The following is a 21,508-nucleotide window of genomic DNA, read 5'->3' as shown; positions in this document are numbered from 1 at the left end:
CTGTGATTCTGTGTAAATACATTGAAGAGGAAACTGAAAAATATCGTGGCACTCTGATGATTGATAGTCTCAATTTCGAATTAAGCAAAAAGTGCTTCTTTCCTTTAAGAGTCGTAAAGCAGACGCGGGATAGTGGGCCAGGATTCCAGAGATCGATGGATCTTTTCGTGCACGCATTTTGGTGAGCATGCCAGGAGGAATAGGAAATCGAACTGTCATCACGCAGCCAGCCACCGTATTTTTACGCGTCCACAAAGAGCCAGTTCGATATTGCTACTTCAGAAGTGATGGCCGCAGTTCCTTTCTCACGAAGGTGCGCCTTTCGTCGATAAATTGAGAATAATATATCGCGCGATATATTTTTTCTCGTATGAATAATTCGTCAGTTGGTTCGACGTCGTAAAAGTGCGATCTGATGCACTTTGTTACCCCGACTTCTCGTTCGTAATATTTTTCATCTTCGAAGTTATGAAAAGAAAGTTCGATTAGTTGGATAGTCGGCAGACAATTACATTCATCTTTATAATTCAAGTTTATTTTTCACCGAATTGACCATCAGCTTTTCCCGAAGTTTACATATTATCTTTGACGTTGATTTATAGACAATAAAATATATCGCAATAAATCAGCACTGATATTAAATACGATACAATTTATTATTTAAAAGAATTAACGATATAGGTACATAAAAATGTAATAGCCAGGTTTTATAAAGTATAGAATAAATTATTTCAATTTTCTATCAATATTAGATTTTAATAAGCAGTAAGATTAGTTTTACTTTACAGTTAAAACTCGTTAATGATATTTATTAAAGATATTTTGAGTAATATCATTTTTCTATTGTTTTGATATTTATAAATTAACGTAAAACGTGTTGCTTTTATTTTGACAGAAAGTTGGTGTGCTTCATTGCCAGGCTACAAGTAGTATGACCCCGTTCGTGGTCAGACACGAGTCAAGTGGAAATTTCCCGATTCTACACTGGCATCGAGTAAGTAGAATGCCACTATAACGTGTTAAACAAACTCGTACGGATTTATAATTGATTTGAGAACGTGTATGCTTGTTTTTATCCGAGTTTTCTTAAACTAAAAGTAACATATTTTTCGTTTGAAAACTGACTAAAATTTGACGTAGAAACTTTAAACTAGCTTATTTATTTTTTATGAAAGTAACATGAGAAAATATGAAAGTAACATGAGAAAATATGAAAGTATACTATATTCTAAAATATTCAGAAAAATGTACAAAGAAGGCTGGTTCGAATTCAGGAAGCAGTTTATTTAAAATAAAACTTAGCTATTTTGGAAAAGCAGAAAGTAGCATGAAATAGCTATTTATATGTTTATGAAATTTATATTTTATCATAGTAACGAAGTATTCTTGCGTGGCCTGCGCTCACAAAACATGTCATTATTACAATAACTTAACAAATTAACAAAACAGAATCTTTTATCACGTTGTTTTAAAGATCAAAGAAATAAAAACAAAGGCGAACAGAATATCATTGAAAAGACAATTCGATTCTTTCACAAATTACCGTAATACTAATCGTGTAAATGGCAGAAAAAGAATTTTAAAAGCGAATTTTTCAATAATCAAACTGATTAGAAATAGAAAAAAAAAAAAAAAAAAAAAAAAGAAAAACAGGACATCAATCACGAGAGAATTCGATTCTCCATTGGCATCGATACCGCTGACGATTGTTAGCCAAACAATACCATTTATTTTACGTGCTGTTAAAAAATCGTCTGAAAATTCATCGACAAGCGGAATTGGGTACGAATGTTTACATCTGTAGCTCCGCGCGAGTAATCACGCAAACACTCCAGGAATGAAGATCAGAATGGAAGGCAAATGTTTGAAGTCGTTATAACAGGTACGCGGGTGCTGCACGCCATCCGAAATTCTTCAATTTTGCAGCACGCGTGATTATTTTGCGCTTGTTGAATACACACAGGATGCGAGCGTCTTGCACGCCGTAAAATCCACACAACTGTTGAACAAATTTTCCCTCGTTGCACGATGTTTGCTCCACTCGGAATCGTGTATTCTGCACGAGAGAGTATCGACGACAAAGCAAGAAAGAAGTGAGCGGAAATGTTCGCCAAAGGAATTGTTAATAGCGGTAATTTTAATTGAAACAACGCTGACGTTTAGCTCGACTTTGAGATTTTCCTTTTTTTCTTCTTCTTTGTCGTGACGTTTGAACGGCTGTGATGATGCGTGGCGAATGCATTGTTCCTTTGCGTTTTTGTGAATGCGTCGCTTCTTTCATGTATCAACGACGAGAAAAGGATTCTCTTATCGACGAGACTAATTTCGACCGGTCTTCAAACGAAAAATGTGCAACTTTCTTTAACGCGAAGATGATATTCTTATACTTTTGACCTCGTCTTTTGAATAAACGTAAGAGGCAGAGAGACTGCGAGGAAAGTAACGAAAGAAGGAGACAAATTTAATAAAGTGTAAACGTGGAAGGCATTTTTAAATAAACAAGATATTTTATGTTTGATTTTAAAGTAAATTCAATTCGTATTCTGTCTCCGACGAAGAAACAGAAACGACCCGCTTTTAAATTTGAGTAAATACTTAAAACATTCTGTCGAACGTCTACGAATAGTTAAATGGAAACGGTATAGAAGCTTGGATCGTTGAAATGACATAGGATAATCCAAAGAAGAGTATAAATTTGTTTCGAGTAAGAATAACGATTCCTTTAAGCCATGTTTTACAGTCAAGTGCGTAGATTTTAGCGCCATGTTTTTGTTTCCTCTTTTTCTTTTATGACATTTTCGCCGGGGTAAACTTTTGAGCGCCTGAGAATTTAGGTAAACCCGAAAGTTTCACCGGGTCACAGAATTAGGGTCGACACTTCGCTCAAAGCCGTTCGACAAAATCTAAATTGCCCACGGCACGAAAAAGCTTTCTCTTTCGCTTATCTTTTGTTCTCTCTTTGGATATTTCTCTCTTACGTGGAATCCTTTGAGGTTACTCAGAAGGGAAAACTTTGTTAACAGGGATCGGCATTCAAATCTTTAGAAAAATGTCAGCACTTCGACAAGGTATCGAACATCGCGAAATTTTATCTCTACTTTTATCCTCTTCGTTCCTACATAAAAATAACAATATATGTCTTTTTATCGTGAAATACGTAGGACAGATAATTTTTAGTTAAAGTATCAAATTTCGTTTTATCACGAAAAAATATAGAATAAACGCGTGATACGATTTCAACAATTAATCAGATAATTTCATATGCTATATCATATTTCAAATGTTATTTTCATTATCGCTATTGAAGTACCGATGTTTACGTATGCGTATGAAATTTCAAGATACAATAATGTTCAGAATATTTATAACGTGCAAAATATGTCCAAGTATGATATATTGCACGAATATCGCTATACATATCATTTATTTTATATGTTTTAAGCTATACTTTTACCAGAATATACGCAACTGACACATGGGAAATATATTGTAATGATCCGTCCATCTACTCCCGATGAATTATAACATAGTATGGTTATAACATCGGCTAAGTCGGCTAATTTTCGTTTCCGCGTTTCGACAGTCTAAGTATTATACTTATATTTGCCACGAACGATACTATAATATTTAAGAAGAGAAATGAATCGTTCACAAATATGTGGCGATACACGAGTCATAGGACGAGGCGAAGCGAGAGCGACTCATGTCGTTGTCGTGCCTTGGATTAAGGATACCGCCTCGACATACGAATTTAGCGCGAGATTATCTCCAGGCAAAAAACAATGTCGCCGTTGAGAGCCATCGTCGTTCCAAGTCGAATTTGAATCTTTCGACTCCCCCTCGACCAGTATAAATAAGCGAACACGATCCCGAGCGAAGCAATAATTACCAGTAATCAGTTGTGAGCGATTATCGAGACGTACCGAGTATTTCCGAGTTATTATCAAGTTCTCTGCGAGCGCCTATTCTATTTTGTTAAACACTTTGTACGAACGTCTATCGACGGTATCAACCTATTTAATTATTTATTCGAAATACATTTGACGGTTGCAGCAGCAATCATTCTCGTCATTTCATTATATCGATCCATCCATCATCCGCCACAAATATATGAAACTGAACGAACATATGCAATTTAGTTACTGTTTCAACTTATACTTTTACGAGAATAAGTTTACGGACGAGAGATCTGTCGTGATATTCTGCCTGGCTGTTAACGATAAATAAAAAATTCCAATTACAAACATCAACTGTATCGACGAACAAATTTTCTTCCAAAATCTAATAATACTTAACCTTCGTTCGAACGTTTTCACGGTTCAAGTGTCCCTCTGGAACGATACCTATTTCGCTATCGCGAAATCGAAAAGCAGAGAGTGTCATTTCGATTCGTATTCGATGAATCTCGCGTCGTTCTATTTTGTTCTTGATCGAGAAACTCTCGATTGACTTTAGGAGCGGAATAAGGATCCACGGTGTCATTCTTTTCGCGATTTATCTTATTTCATTCGATCATCCTTGCCGGATGTCGTTTCGGCTTTCACTACTCTTTGCACCTTTTTTCATCTTGTTCTACACCCTCTGATTCAGCTTTCTGTTCACTGTGTTCTCAGATTTCTAAGCGAACGTCGAAACACACCGACTGTGAAAAAGGTTGCCCTCGGTTATTGAGAACCGAGGAAATTATTGATCTCGCGAGGAAATCGTGTCGCCGTGCGAATATCGAAAAGTCTCGACGAAATTCCTGAAATTCTAGTCCCTTTGACATTTGTATCGAAATCGTATTCTCGTTTCGTTCTCGATAGGCATCGACTTTCGAATGGCTAACAATAGACGAATAAACGAAGCACGGAAGAGTTTTCAGATCCACTTTGTTTTTGTTCGGCAAGCAGTATTTTCTGCACAAACAGTGAAAAGGTATTGGATCTGCTAAGAATGCTCTTCGACGCTTTCCTTATGCTAGTTTCAAAACGAAGCATACTTGTGTCTTTAAAATGAGTCAGTTTTATATTTGATCATTCTTACGATTTGTTGTGCATTGACAATGCAACGGTATTTATAATTAGCGGGGAGATAATTATTGCATAATTAATACAATTGGGAATATGTAAACAAGCGAATGACGTAGAATTTTTAAGTACGTTATTTTAGTACGGAGCAATTTTATTTTGGTTAATTTTCATTCATTGTGGGTATTGAACGTGATAGGAAATGTGTTTATTAAATAATTATAGACATCGTATATTATATTCGTTTTACGGCAAATTTATAGCGATTGAATAGGAAGATATAGGAGATATATTTGTTAATTATAAATATTCTATTAAAAGTTGATAGCTTTTAAGATAAGAAAGCGTTTTTCCATAGACATTAAAAAATGTATTGTAAGCACAGTAATTACTAGGCGCAAGGAAAGTTCAAAAAGGATACATAAAGGAAGATAAATCTTCAAACTCGAGCGATGAGTTTAGTTAAATTTTTGTTCTCTTTACGGCGTCAATCAACGAAAACTTACGAGTATCGTTAAACAGTTTACTTTAAAAATGCAGCGTCTTCGGTTTTTTCGCAATTTCACTTTGCTGTCACGTTTCTTCGTTACTCGGGCGTCGAATTTTACAAATTTGATTCGCGATCGACTCCACTAATCGAACAGATATTACTGTGATTTTACCCTAACGAATTTCTAAGTAGTTGAAATTCCGCGAACGTTTGTCTTCGTTTCACGAACTATGATTTCAATTTGACGAAAATCGCATTGATCTCGTTGACGCATCAAATTTTCCCATATTTTCAACTTTGCGTCAAAGCTTCGATTCATGCCGAGATTGAATCAGACTTTTAGTTGATACTAAAATGGTATCGAAACTTTAGTTCGCTCTAAATCTATATGAAAGCTGTTGCTTCTAAGCTTTATCAAATCCCACGATAGTCCGAATTCTCGAAATTTCAAGAAATTTTAAGATACTAAGGGAATATATATAAAAGAATTGGTGCATTAAATTCTTTTCATATTTTCAACTTTGCGTCAAAGTTTCAGTTGCCGTTAAAATTGAATAAGACCATCGGATGCTACTGAAATTGTATCAAAACTTTGGCTCATTCTAAAGTCGTGTTATAGCTGTTATTTCTTTTTTTTTTTTTTTCTTTTCTTACTCCTATCAAGTTTCACGATAGCCTAAGTTGCTGAAATTTCAAGATGGTGTAAGAGACTAAGGAATCATAAAGAAATAAGAATTATACGAATTACAATTTCTGGAACGGCAGAGACAGTGATTTTCGTTTCCAACTTCATCTTCAGCAATTGTCCGATTAACATTGTGAGGCGACGCGAGATACGAAGTAACGCCGCCGGAAGCAGCACGAGGAGGAAATTATTCGAAGAACGAGCGAAAGTCGTTGCAGAGGACAATAGAAACGGGGTCGGAAGCTTTCTGCTGTACGATTGTAATTATATGAAGCCCAGGTTCCCCTGGGAAACGACAGAGCAAGGGCGTCACGCTACAAATGGTGTCGGATGTATTCTTGGCTGAAAGATGGAAAGGAACAAGGGGCGTGGAACAACAAATTCGCCTAGAACGTCTGCTTTCTGCCATGCGAACACAGTTTTCCGTTTGATGTTTGAAAACAGCGCGAAGATTCTCGGGCTGGTGTCAGAAACAATTAGCGAAAATAAGAAACGGATTACTCGTTTATTTATATGCACGAAGAAATATATAGCACACGTACATATATATGCAAATCTATAGGTGGAAGAAAATTAGAAATTGTCGGATGAAAAAATTCGCTGTTAAGTACAATATTAAATTTCAATCGCAAAGCCTGATTTCATTCCACTCCGATTTCGTGCGATTGCAATTAATTTTCTTAACTAATATGTGATATTTTGTATTTTTTATGGAACATTGAATCATGCTAGACCAGTCTCTATAATAAAATATCATTTGATCACGAGGCAATTATTTCAGTTCAGTTGTCGATCTACTGTGCTACTTCAGCTTGTCGAGTGTACGACGAGTGTATAACAGTGCACATGCATTTTGTGAACGTACGCCTTTCTACTACTTTACCGTGTAATTCACGCATGTGCATTTTTTGTCACTGTCGTTTATGTTTGGATTACGTCTTATTTTTTACGTATTCTTCGTGAAGTTTGGAATGTATGTACAGCGCACGACATAAAACGTTATCACGCTTTAGTTATACCGGAATACCAAATTATACAAGCTGCTTCCACTGGGTTCTAAAGTTACGATCCGCGATAATCTTATATCTATGTATATCACACACTCCTAAGAACGTCTCGTAGCTCTTAGAAGGAATATTCGACCGAAATTTTGGTTCCCGACGATAGCTTAAAGGTTGAGATACTCGAAGAAGAATTATAGAACTTTGGAGACTTGCGTGAAATGCTTCGAAGTCGACGCAAGACAAACAGTTGATGCTGTATTATATTATATAGTTGGAGTTCTGGGAAATTAAAAAAAAAAAAAGGTATCGAAAGTCTTTATTATAAAAATGCGTTGCTTTTTATAAATTAATATAGTTCCCTTCGTATTAAAAATTATATATCGAGAATAATTAAAGAAAAATATTGGCACTGTGCTAAATAAAAATATTTAAAACGTAAACCATAAACACCGTAATACACGAACATATCTTATATTTTTCTTGTATATTAAATGAAAACAATCGATCGTTTCGTATTGTCGATGCAGAGCTAGCGAAAAGCAGGAGTCGAAGTGCCCTGCTGGCCTGTTAACGTATTTCCGCTCAACGTGACGCGTAAACAATAGAAACTCACGTCCATATGTCGACTTTTATACTTGTTCGCCGTCACCTTGCCGATTTACCAATGTTTTCCCGTTGGCGATCTTCCATCGTGTTGCATTTTTCATGGGGCGCCGATTTCAGTGAAAATCCAGTCAGTGAGCATGACAAGCGTTTCCTGACCAATCGGACGCGTACCAGAAATATTCTGTCATGCTTGTTCAATCGTAATACGCTCGTGAAATTGACGTTATCGTATTGGATGTTATTACTGGTTGTTTTTCCAAGATCCAGAACAAATTCATATGGCAAAAAGGAGAAATAGCACGAGAATATTATTAGCATAATACATTAAGGAATGTCGGTTAAATGGTTTTCTTACTTTTATATTTTGTAAATGTACACTTGGTGGAACAAAGCGAACAGTTTAAGAAAGCGGAAAATAAATTAAAAATTTTCGCAATTCAAAATATAATTAATTACAAATATATTACCGAATTATGATTAAATTAAAATCAACTGCGAATTATAGTCATTTGGATGTAGTTGGAATTCTGATTGTCGTGATTTAATCGATAGAACGAACGAATGAATATTTCTGTTGTTACTCAAATACAAGTTCAACAAATCGGTGAAAGAATTAATTATGAAGCACGTGATTCCATTGTTAATTCTTTGCCAAATCAATATTAACGAGATTCTATGTTATTGGTGGAACCACCTGTCATCGATTGCGAACATTATTCGCTTCGATTTGTACGACTATAAAATAGAAAGAAGAGAGGAAAATCAGTGATTATAAATACAAATTTTCAGGGAAAAATGATTATACTAATTTAAGGTACCTTTCTCACGAATAAGTATTGCGGAACACGGTTGAAAAGGGAAGTATAAATTCATGGCAAAGGTAAATTTTTGCAACATTAATGGTAATGTTTCTTTCGCCGCGTAAGTGTATAAAGCATATTGTCATAGCCAGTGTAACAAATAATTTTTCGCGTAAGACAAAGTGCACGTTTGCCTGAAAATAACCGTGAAATTTCATGCTTCGTGATATAAACGGTCCAGCGATAAAATTACGTTCCGAAATTCCAGTTTTGACACGAGAAAAATGAAATGAAACGCGTTGTTGGATCTGTAGCTTGCTCCTCGACTTAGCTTTTTTGATCATATAATATTCTACAAAACGATATTAACAGTTCCGTTCGAACGATTCTCCGATAGATTTTTCCGAGAATTTAATCCCTTGCAAATGACCGGTTACAGTTAACAAAAATTTCGATAATGCGCGAAGCTTCCTTCGAGGAAAAAAATATAAGACAGAAGTTTCAATGAACTTTTACACGCTTCAATCCGTTTTAAATTTCTATTAACGAAAGTTTAGCGACTAGCAGAGTCTCGTCCTCTCTTCGTGCTAATTGAGTTTTACGGCGCTGATACTATCCAACATAATACTTCTTGAAAAGTATGTCGGAAAAGATTGAAAACGCGCAGTGACGTTTACAGCAAGAAAATTAATTTTTTACGAATTTTAGCAGTGTGAATAATTAATCGAAAGCGAAATAAATACGTAGAACGAGTATAGCTGTAAAAATCTGTAAAATGTCAAAATTGGGATTCGCGTTACGATATTTAGACGATAACGCGTTCTTTTATCACAGTCTAATTTCTTTAATCGTGGAATAATATATTGGAATATTAAATTTCTCGCTCGTTTTTGTTTTCATTATCTGTAAGAGATATCAGCTATCGATTATTTATATCGTATAATTAACAATGTGTGTAAAAATACGAATTTCTATGAACATCCGCGATCTAACAGCAAGATAGGAAAAAATTTTCAACAAAAATAGTTTCAACCTCGCGCGTATCATTTCCACTCCTCTGTTCGTAAATCACTCGTCATTTACAAAATCTTTTATCGCGTAAAACACTAGGTGCGCGAAAGAAGGTGCATAATCCCGAACATTTTTATCGCGCAAGACACCAGAACACCGCCAGAGAATCATTTTATATCTAACAGTCTAACAACGACACACAGAATCCTTTGGTACACCAAACAACTTCCTGCTTTCCTGGCCGGTCGTTTTCGCTCAACAACTCGTCCGATTATCACCGTTCTCGCTCAATTTTCCGTTTCACCGCCTTTCCACGAGCACGGCAAGTTCCCAGTTTGTTCAAACATTCATGCATGCAAATTTCGGCCAACCGTGCGATCTCCATCGTCTCTCGTCTCTTTGCGACACGCATCAACGGAATAAAACAGCGTGCAGTTGCATTCCGGCGAATGCAATCTTACGATACTCGTGCGTTCACGCGAGCTTATGGTTACGGTGGATGCATATTCGGGCGAATCGACAGGCAAGGTCCAACGAATTGAGCTTGTCAAATTAACTCACAGTTTTGAGATGTTATAATAGAAAAATAGGACTTCGAAAGAAGATCGTTTCGCTTAGCGAATATTATAAAAATTGCGATACCTTGGATATTTTATATATTTTTTCATATTATCTGCGTCATGTGCAATTTCGCACTTTCGTATTTCCTATAAATGTAATAAATAAGTGGAGCACGTATATAGATTTTCATGCGTGAATATCAGAATATCAGTTTCTGAGCATAGCTTGACGCGACTAGACTCACGTGAAACGAGGATCTAGATGCAGGATGCTTATGGCAGATACGCTGATGGTAGACACGGGCAATGCTACACACTGTCCGCGATCTTACGTGGTTACATACGGTTCGCAGAATGCAAACACAACGCGTACACGAACAACGTATTTTACAGATGGCAGAGAACGTTCGGTCCGACACAGCTCTCAGTTGCGACGCGAGATTAACATTAATACGCTGCACCGCGTTTCTCTGTAATAGATACTGGATTACATAGGTCCTACGTGATACGATTTTCCGATGAATCGTTACGGAGAGCTTGGTCGATCCGCATGCAATTCCGTGCTGGACGATTGTCACGATGATCGAAATTAGCTAGTTAGATCGCTTTTTCTTTTTGCCAATTAATATTATCAAATAAGTATCTGTGGGTTAAGGATGAGCAAGTAGTATGATTTTGGAGGGAAATGTTTGGCGATTTAGAGAACCTATGTAATCTTCTATAAAATATACCTTTGGTATTGTATTTTATACGAATACTAAATCTTGGGATACGAGAAATCCATACAATGGGAGTAAGATTCTACTAGATAGCTAGCAGGAAAATTTTTGGAAATTCAGAAGATGAATGTAGTCTGTCAAGTGGCGGATCTTTGGCTTTGTATTCTATAGAAGAATGGATTTTACGAGCATTTTCTGCAGCGGAATAAATAATATAAATAAATAAATACGAATAAACAAGCAGCCAAAGAATTTTTGAACATTTGGTACACCAACGTAATATGCGCATAATCATGCACCTTTAGCATAATATTTTTCGGCAAATTAAATTTTAAGGAATGAAGATGAAAGTAAGCAAAGAAAGACCATTTTAAATAATAATAAATGTAATATTCAATTAAATTAGAATATTCAGTTCGATTAAATATAAGTTTCTTTTCAAAAACTTGATCGACGTTTTTCGAACGAATGCTCAATCATGCTCGTACATCGATCGGTACTATGGAGCCCAAACTTTTTTCATTCGAGGATTATAAACTTGTCGAGAATTCAACGCATTATGCCCAAAGTTTAATTAATCCACCGGAGAATATACGAGTGAACTTGTTTAACACGCATTCACAAATACCAGAATTCCCTTGCGAATATTACACGTGTAATCAATTGAAAAGCAACGTACACGAAATACATTATACCGAGAACGTATTTTAAGCCACTAACCTGTATCCAAGTATACCATGTACAAACGATTCCAACTGAAGTAATCCGATGATAATAAATTCATGATTCTGCAAGAACGACAGATCCATTGAGTAAAGGCTATGAAAAAATAAAAAATCCGGATCGTTTTGAATTTCATAATTCCAATGTTAAACACCATTCTGTTTGTTCAGATAGAAACGACCCTGTTCTACTTGTGCGTGTTCAAACAAAACCTGCAACGGTGTCTGAACAAGAATGATCGTGTTTTACTTGTCTAACTCTCGGTTGCTATATCTCCCTTGTGTATCCATGGCTTGTGGGTGATCATGGATTCCCTGTCTGACAACGTAGTGCGTTATTCTTACTTCAAACTAGGATCTACGAAGCAAGTTGAGAATCACGATCGTGATAAGTAGTTCCTGAAGAGATGTTCCCGACGGCGCGGCAGCAGGAGTCGCAGCTTGCGATTCCGTGCAATTGCATCCGCAGACGGTACCTTTCGACGTTAAGAGAGTCCTAAGCTTTGCAAAGCCAACGGGATTTCCACGATATTCGCAGGTGAAATACAGCCGGACGATTTGATACCATCGGTCCTTTAAAATCGTTCGCTTTTCTCCGTACTATTTCGACGGAATTTTTTACGATATCCATTAGATACACTGGGCAGTTTGTTCGAAGATAGCGAACGATAAGATTGAAAATATCGCGTGTTTCAAGCGGAGAACTTACGGCCTTCGATAAAAATATTGTTATAGCTCTAAAGATGGTTGGTATTTTCTTCGTAATATGTAGGGACTTTTGTCATAGTATTCTCGGAACAATGATCAAATTAGGATATTAAATACTTAGTTTCGATGTTAGAATAAAATTAGAGCTATGTATAGTACGGTAAAATTACAAAAGTACAAGGAAACGAAATACGGTATATATAGCATATAGTATTAGTACATAATATAGTATGTTTATGGCATTTCCGGAAGACGGGAAGATTAGGTCCTTAAGTCTCTTTCTCGCCTCGAACGAGGTATCTCTCGTACGTCTTTTTATTAGAACGTGAGATATCTCGTTCGAGGAGTCAGGATAAAAGTCGTTTCACGAAAGTGGAATGGAAGTGAGATCCGTGCATGCGGAGGTATAAATAACGTTAAATATACGTAGATTACGTTGTACTCGTAAAAATTCTGTTATCTTTTCTGCATATGAATCGATGTTTAATTGTAACGATAGAAATGTGCGATATATTTTATTGAAACAGTAAAATATCAAATAAACGTTTGTACGTGAATACGAAGAGATTCATAATGATAAATTTGGAATACGTTGACGTTCGTCAAGAGTTGTGCCAAATTTATTAGAACCTTTTTCGGATATGTAGATATTTTCTATTTTTTTTTGCGAGGATTTAAAAAATACGCGAGAAAAATATTATTCCGTATGCGAGGCGGAATTTCGATATTTCAGTGTAGAAAATACGAGAATCATCGGATGCAAAGAACGCATGCTACGCGACAATAAAAGCAACGCGTTTGTCGTTGCTTATACTATATGAAAGAATTTCAGTTACCTTCAATACATTTTTACCTCTACTGCTCATCTCCTATTGATAAAATATATCTTTGACAAAAAATCCATGTCCTTTTCCTTTCATTAGTCAACATCGAATATCACGTTTATTCGTTATTCGTAGAAAGCGAACAAATAACTTTTGAACAACAATTTTCTGTATACTTTCCTCGCAGTTATTATCAGATAGATGTTTGCGCATTGATTATTCGAATTATCAGTGACTAAAGTAAATTTGAAATCTAGTAAGCTTCGCCTGATTCTAACTCTAACCAGGATAGAAACTGCATGGAAAAATATATTGCAAAGAAAAAACAGGATATTATATATTATGTAGAATATGTTGTATAAAATAATATGTAAGTGCTTCGCCAGAAAGTTTCACTGAAATGAAAGAAAAGCTTCGTAAAAATGAACCGTTGTAATTTATAAAATTACTACGAAGAATTATAGTTATTTCGATCATTTTGGTAGTTTTAGTGTTAAGTGGAGAAAGTTTACAAATATACGTACACGTACAAAAATGTATAATTAGAATTAATTTAAAACTTCATTTTAAATCAAATGTAAAAAATGTATAACGTCCAAGTGAAACAAATCTCTAAGTTGCAACATTCATAGAGATACGAATATGCACAAACATTCACAGTCTATTCATCATTTTTCGTCGTATTTCTCTGCTCCGCTGCTTCGAGCAATCAAACTTACAATTTCAACGAACACGTCGCATCGTCCAAGATATATCACGTACCAAGTAGCCCGAAAACTTCGGCGATTGAGACGTAAAATTTGGAAATCTTCCTTACGGAGGTGAATCGTGATAGCGCAGAAAGTTTTCACGGTTATGACAAAACCGATTGGCCGCTGTTGAAGATACGAGGGACGAAAGCAATATCGCGTTATCTTGCATCTGGTCAACACAAACCGGCGTGTACGGAAGACGGAGAGAGAGAGAGAGAAAGAGAGGCGCAACAGAGGCCGTTGACGGAAATCGGAAATCGCAACGAATCGGAAAACAACGACACGCTTCGCCACCCTTCAGACAGTAATTCCACCTGTCCAATGAATTCGTTACTGTTTTGTACGGTTGGAAGAACGAATCAAAGGGAATGGCAGGGGGAGGCGGAAGGGAACAGAAAGTGGGTGCCGCGAGAACGACAAAAGAATGACAGAAGCGTGGAAAGAAAGGGTGGTTTAGTAATGGAAGTGAACGATATTGCCTGTTAGACTTCTATTGGGAACGACAAAAGATAGCGCATATGTATATTGTCACGTCTTGGAAAAAAAAAACCTAGTCTCATCTTTAACAAATGATACGCAGTGTCATTTATTGTCCCTTTTCTCGAATAATTGACAAGTAGCGCATATACTGTTGCTTTTTAAATAAATGACAAGCCGTAACGGGCATTGTTCGTTGCTTTGTTTTAACTAAACTGCAGATAGCGTTGGTTATTGCCTTTTGTTCTCCCTTTAAATAAACGACAAGCACCGATGAATATATTCTATCGATGATGGTTATTTTCTAGAAGAACGTATACTTTGTGAGGATATATCGATAGCAGCGCGTAATTTATGCTTTCTAACGTAATTGCACGAATTCGTGTTAAAGGTAAAGCGCATATCTGAAGTCTAAGTTCCGAACTTTTAATTTGAAAACTTAAAGAGAGTAATAACATTTACGCGGAATCACGCGATCCTTGTATCACGGCTAATATTAGAATACTTCGACGATAATATGCTTTCTAATTAACGGCTTTCGATGGTTCATTTTCACGAGCCGAAATATTTTACCCCGGGCGGTTCTTCAGGAAGAACGTATTATCCTTACATTCAAAGTTTTATTCAGCACAAAATGTTTCTCTTCTCTTTTTAGATAGACTCTTCATAAAATCAACGTTTCGTCGCTAAAAGTACATCTGGCTTTTTTTATTTCTCCTTTCTCGCTCAATTTAAACACGAACGACTCCTTCTTGACTCCCGGTAACTTTTCTCCTCGCTTCCCTTTGTTTCATTTGCTTTAAATGAAACGAGACCGTGAAGTTAGTATCGCCTTCGAGGTCGTTCACCGAGATCCTGTTCGAGACGTTATACGTAGTTCTCAATTGAGCGATAAAAAACCGGGACTAAAATCGACAAAACTCTTCGAGGTAGGTGAAAATCGTGGTGCAACGCCGCAAATGGATGTACAACACTGGCGAATCGCCAGGATCTTCCTCGATCCAGCCGTCACCTTCGATTCGCTCGAAATTGCCGAAAAAGCTTGCTCTTTCCTTTCTCTTTCGCACGCCGTTATTTCGCCCTGGCATATTTAATTTTATATTCGTTAATGAGGCTTCCTTTTGCAACTTCGCGACGAAACAAAGAATGTTTCCTCGTTAGAAACACGTTTCGTTGCTGCTACGTGTCTCGTGCAAATACGACGAAGATGAGGTGATAAGGGATAAAGAATTACAGACCCCTGACAAAGTATGTCTTTTTTCGTTAAAATTGCGTTTTACGACAAAATTGTAATACGTAGCTTGTTCCGTGTCTTGGGAAGATAATCGAATGATGAATTTAGGAAATTAAATTAGAAAAATATGTAAAAGACCAAAGGTAGATGCAGGAAAGACCAAGAATATAGTGCAAAATCACTGTGAGCGCTGTGTAATTGTACAAAGTAAAATCTGTGTAATAAAGAATACTTTTGATCTGTGAATGGATATATTTTGGTAGATGCAAGAGAGAAATAAAATATAAAAGAGTTATGATATGGATTCTAGAACGGATAGAATTTTGTAGAAAAGGAATCGATGACTGTATCAAAGGTACCTTGGTAGAAGATCTTGCGTCTTCGAGAAATGTAATCTACGTTCTTTACATTAATACAATTCTTTACATCGTACAATTTTATTTAAGGATTTCATATCTTCGATAAATAACATTTTCATAAAATTTTGATTCAGGAACTACATCTTGGAATCGTTTGCAACGACGATTCATACAGAGTTTCGATACTGCAATTTCTACAATTTATCTTGATATTTGTTAATTTAAAAAATTCCCAAACAAGAACAACTTCTATCAAATTATCATTTTTCAATCATACGTGACACCGATAATCTTCCTGTTTCTTTTTTTAAACATATCCTATCCAGGAGATGACTACGAAAATGTTATTACTAGTTTTGTTCGTTAGTTTTATAAAACAACAGGCCACGTACTTATTTGCAAAATACAATTCTAATCGTCCAATTAGCAAATCGACTATTCTCTTTCCTTAAATTCCGAGATAATTGCGAAAAACTTACTACTAATGTCTCGTATTAATTTTGTCCTCCCTCGTCACACGACGATATCAACACCGAGTCCGCTCGAGTTTTCAATTTCGTGGTCCAGATTACTCGAAACCAGACGAGGTTATCGCGAGAGATCGATTCGAAGGCCAATTCCCTTTCGCATTCTCACCACTGGTGCACCGATTCTTTCATCGGGGCGAAGATAAGGCGGCTGATTCTGAGGGATTATTCAACTGAGAACGGTGGAGCCGGACGCGAGGAAAGACCCTTAATCAGAGCAGTCCGCTCTTATCTGAAGAAATGCCAGTAACATCATCGGCCGAGTTACCTGTCAACCGATTTCAACTTCTCCATGTCGCCTCGTAAACTTTCGAACAACCTGACTGACTCGTCCCTGCCTTTTCCCTCTCTTATTTTCCACCTTTAAATCTCCGACGAACTTCGTTATTTCCATCGAACGATTTCTGCCTCGTCGCCTCTGTTGCTCACCGCACTTGTTAAAACATTTGCACCGGGGAAATCGAGCCTGCGAAGTTCCTCGACCAAGCAATAACGAGGCTCCTTTTGTGAAATTCGAGATCATTGATTAAAGGGTATAGCGTAACAATTTTTAGGAAAATGGTGTACACGTTCGAGCTTTGAAAATCCTATTTTACAGCTATGAGTATTTTATTTTAGAATATCGATCGAATATTTTATACTTCATAACGTTCGAATATTTTACGAAATATTTATATATATATAGGCTGCTATTATGTGATTTAACTTTTTCGTTCTTCTTCAAGTTTTTTTCATCACCTTCCGCAGAAAAAAGAAAGAAGTCCTCCAAAGTGTCCGCCAGAGATAAGATGCAGACTTCCAATAGCGTGTTCATAACTTTCTTTCGATGAAACTTCCGTCGCTAACGAACCTTCGATTGTTTGGTGTCCGTCTACCGAGGACTCAACTTCCAGACCGCGTCCAATTTCCGTGAAATCGTTTAGCGCTTTTGAAATTTCAAATATGCGAGCAATTTCTTCGTATGACCAAAATTCTACATGTTACAGGTTGTGTCAAATGTAATATCCTGGGAACGAATACTTAAATACGACGCATCGTAGTAAAATATAAAATTGTCCTGTTTCTTTTCACCCTTGTCTTCGATGAAAAGACGCTGATTTTAAACGTTTTATCGTTACAAATCTCAAACACCTATGACGAAATCTACTAAAAAAAAAAGGAATCTAAGGACTTGTTTTATTCGCTAAATAATATCACGATTACCGCGTTTCTGCTACTTCATACATTTCCATAAATCCTATAACATTATAAATTCATCCATGAACTCGTCGAACATTTGCCAGACTATTACTTATCACATTCTAGTTGATAAATCCGAAGAAACTAGCTGTTTCCGCGTCAAAGGAACAAATTTACCAAGAGAAACCGCGTATTATTCAGATGATAACATAAATGTTTCGCTGGTCTAAGTTGTCGAGGTGCATACAAACAGCTATATTATTCAACAAAAGACGTAATGCAAGGCAAAGGGTATTTATATTAACTATTGAAGTTACGAGAAGCAAAGCACTTAACACGAAAAGCGACGTTTAGTAGCCTTCATTAGCGGTTGTTTTCTCATGGGCGCGAAGCCGCTTTAATATCGTATCGGGCTCCTTTAATCCGACGCGTCGTTTATGCGACAACGGGATTCGATATAATCTGGTCGGATATCTGGCTAGAAATACGTGTCGTAGCGATCCTGATGCAGCTACTGGTCCAAGCCGTGCATCTCGACGCTCGTGTATCGACAGTTGCGACAGTACGCGGTTATCTCGTCGTCGAATCGAGCCAAGAGGCCAAGGTTACCTTTATTTCGAGCAGCAGCATTTCTGGTATCGTGGCTGGGCCAATAGTTCAGCCCCGCTTCCGCCACGTAGCATTTTCCACCGCTGGAAAAATGCAAATCGAGTCAACGCTCAACCACCGTTAACCACTTAACGTGCTCGCAGCCAGCTAACAAAATGTCCGCTCTTCGCTTATATTCTTTTTGTAGAAAAGATCTTTGTTTAGACTAATAGCGTTTATTTGTAGATATTACTTAATGCCTAGTTCCTCTTTTTAGATTTTTTCAAATGCATGAATTTTTTAATATAACGTCGAGGGACATAATGGAATACGTATCAGTCAGAAAATGTGTTAACTATGTCAGATTGCTTTAGTTTTCGAATGTCAGGTTTCTCGCTTTAATTAAAAAGAATTTTAATCATTATCGATGGACTGCGGATTTTGCATTTATTTGGGAAATTTAATGATGCAAAAATGCATATAATATATAGAACTATGTAATAATATAGTATTATATTCGTAGTATTTAATATTCATGTGAAACATATCTTTGCTTGCGTCCTGTTTCTTTAGTTGTGTTTATCAAATTTGCATAAACATCCCCCATGTAATGTTATCAATCCTATCTAATCGCTAATTTTAACGCAATGGAAACTGATCGAATCTTTGTAATCGAATAGCGCGTAAAAATTCGAAGAAGTAGCTAAATTAAATTATCTTTATTGCAAACGATGTGAGAAATAATCAGTGGACTGAACGAGAACGGGAAAAAAAGAAAGAAAATGAAACAATTAACAAGAGCATTGGCAAGATCTTTAAAGTTGTCACTTTGTCAGATAAATAGAATAAATACGCTATGATCGGCACTCGTTCTGTTATATGGACACCGCTATGGATATTTCTTGGCCAAATATCATATTGGCATGGAAGTTGATGCGTATTTCATGTTTTAAACAGCCTCGTAGATTTTCAGGCTGTACGAAGAAATAAACAGCATGGTTGGATACTATGAAAGTTCTACTTTAATACGTGACGCGACTTAGCCGATAGTTCTCCAATAAAAGTATACTTTTACGTGTGATTCTTGCTGGAACAGCGATGCGTCAGTTACGATGTTTGTAGAAAACTTACTTCTATGTGTATGTTACCAGATGTTAAACTACTTTTCACTAGTTTTTACCAATTTATGGTTCCATCGACACTCGATATTCTTATGAATATAAATTGCAGTTGAGATTTTCTTGAATCAATATACATCACAATGCAGAATTTCTGGAATAAAATTCCTTGGCGTCTTGAAGATTTCGCGAACCATAACCGTGCTGCGATGCAGCTAAACTACAAATGTCGCAGAAGTAGTCGCTCTAATTGCTGATACATTTACGGAATCTCCCTATGTACGTTACAGTTTGAAACTTCGAACAGTTTCCTGTTCGAAACTAAATAGAGAGGCGTCGCGTTTGCAGACGATCCTTGTTTAATTAAACGTTCGATAAGCAACGACCAAGGTGGACAATGAATGTATAATTGTTCTTGATTGAACCGATATTATCCGGTGCTTTCAAAGCGATTTCCACGAGAAAAAGGTCGCCTTTTTTTTCTTTTGTTTGAAACAACGACTTCCTATCGTCTTCCGTTCCTTCTTTCATTCGTTCTTTCGCGTAATGTTATTGTAAACGCAACGCGTTTCTTTATTGACTCCCGGCAGAAGAAACTACAAGCGAATCAATTCTTCTTAAACGGAGATTATTCGTTCTAAAAGCCGTGGAAAATATTTTCCCAGCGTACGATTCGTTCCGATGATATTACAGACATTCCAAATTTTTTAATGTAAACACTCAACAGGGAGGAAAAGAACAATGATATGGAGAACAGCACGAATTTTTCATATCTCTGACGAAAATATTCCGAATATTTACTCTCGAAATAAGCTTGCGCACTCTGAAATCCCTAAAAAATTCTTTCCACGATATTCTTTCAGCGGTAGTAACACGAAAATGGTAGAAAAAACAAGCGACGGATATATTTCGAACGAAAATCGGAATATTAACGAACATCGAGGATTTCGATCTGTAAAAAAACAAACACGACGCAGCCCGGATTTAATTGTCGACGCGAACAGCATTGAATGGCTGGTATACGGTAGACTGTACTTACAGATTTTAATAAACACAGCAAAGATGGAAGAAAAGCTCATTGTCCTATTGTTGCTGGGAGGGGTAAACTTTGAGTTTCACCAGTCGTACTTCACCCTCGTTCCGCTGCTCTTCCATTCACGCTGTTTTTACGCGATCCACCTAAAAGCGTCTTCTAGCCGAGGACAAAAATGGGATCGCAATTTTTCTTGCAATAAAATACACGCTGCAGCTTTTACCGTGGAATTTCACCCTTCCATTCGCGACGACGATACATCGGCTTGAATGGGACCCCGATACGAACGTTTCCTATTTGCAACGCTTCAGTAGTTTACAGATATATAAATTTCTGAAATATTACTTTCTGCTTATTTGCGCGTTTTATTTCCTTCGTTGTGTAACGCACGTTCGAAGTAAATGATATTATTCCGAATGTTTCCAGTTTTTATTTCATGTTGTTTATGATTTTTGACTCTTTATAACTCATTCGATTTAAAGCATTTATTAGAGATTCTATTAAACGGTACGTTATCTACGTAGCGTATGTAGTTCTGTGTCTGAGAACCAGACTCATCCGTTTTTTTTTTTTTTTTTTGTATTCCCAACAGAGCGAAAATAGAATGGTATTTGTTCAACGGTACTTTTCGTATATAAATATTTCGAATAAAAATTTGTGAATAAAAATCTCTGTGAATGGAGTGTCGAAGTACGTTTGTAAACAATGCGGCAACTAATTTACGTGAAGGCATTGACGTTTCTTTAGTGCTATAGCCAAAAAGAGAGGAAGGAAGGAGAGAAGGAAGGAAAGAAAGAGAAGGTAGAAAAGGGAAACCGTTACTGGTGGTACCTAGCTTTGCTCTTGACTTTCCTGATTGCAGGGTTCAAGCAAAAATAATTTACAGTACCTAGAATTGTTATACTTTGCCACCTCACAAAACTGTTGCGAACCTACCTTATCATAACTCAGATCAATTAAAAAGTTCTTCAGTCTATTAAAGAATGGTTATAAGGTTTAACTTGGCTTCGTTTGGATCGTGATTCTTATATAAAACATTCTTTTTGCTAAACTAATTAACGAAACGATAAAAATAATAATCAGCTTACTTTGGACGTTTCAAT

The 21,508-nt window shown here is 36.6% G+C and overlaps 1 protein-coding gene across 7 annotated transcripts in view; it reads left to right on the top strand.

The window, feature by feature from the left end:
• Positions 1–21,508, top strand: part of Nmdar2 (glutamate ionotropic receptor NMDA type subunit 2) — a 368,342-nt gene that overhangs the window by 102,842 nt on the left and 243,992 nt on the right. For all 7 annotated transcript variants that reach the window (XM_072021787.1, XM_072021784.1, XM_072021785.1 and 4 more), the window contains one exon: positions 896–994. The gene's annotated coding sequence lies outside the window, so the exon portion shown is untranslated. The remainder of the gene's footprint in view (positions 1–895; positions 995–21,508) is intronic.

Source organism: Bombus fervidus, chromosome 2, assembly GCF_041682495.2.
Source record: "Bombus fervidus isolate BK054 chromosome 2, iyBomFerv1, whole genome shotgun sequence".
Lineage (NCBI taxonomy): Eukaryota > Metazoa > Arthropoda > Insecta > Hymenoptera > Apidae > Bombus > Bombus fervidus.
This window is presented reverse-complemented; position numbering and strand designations above follow the sequence as displayed.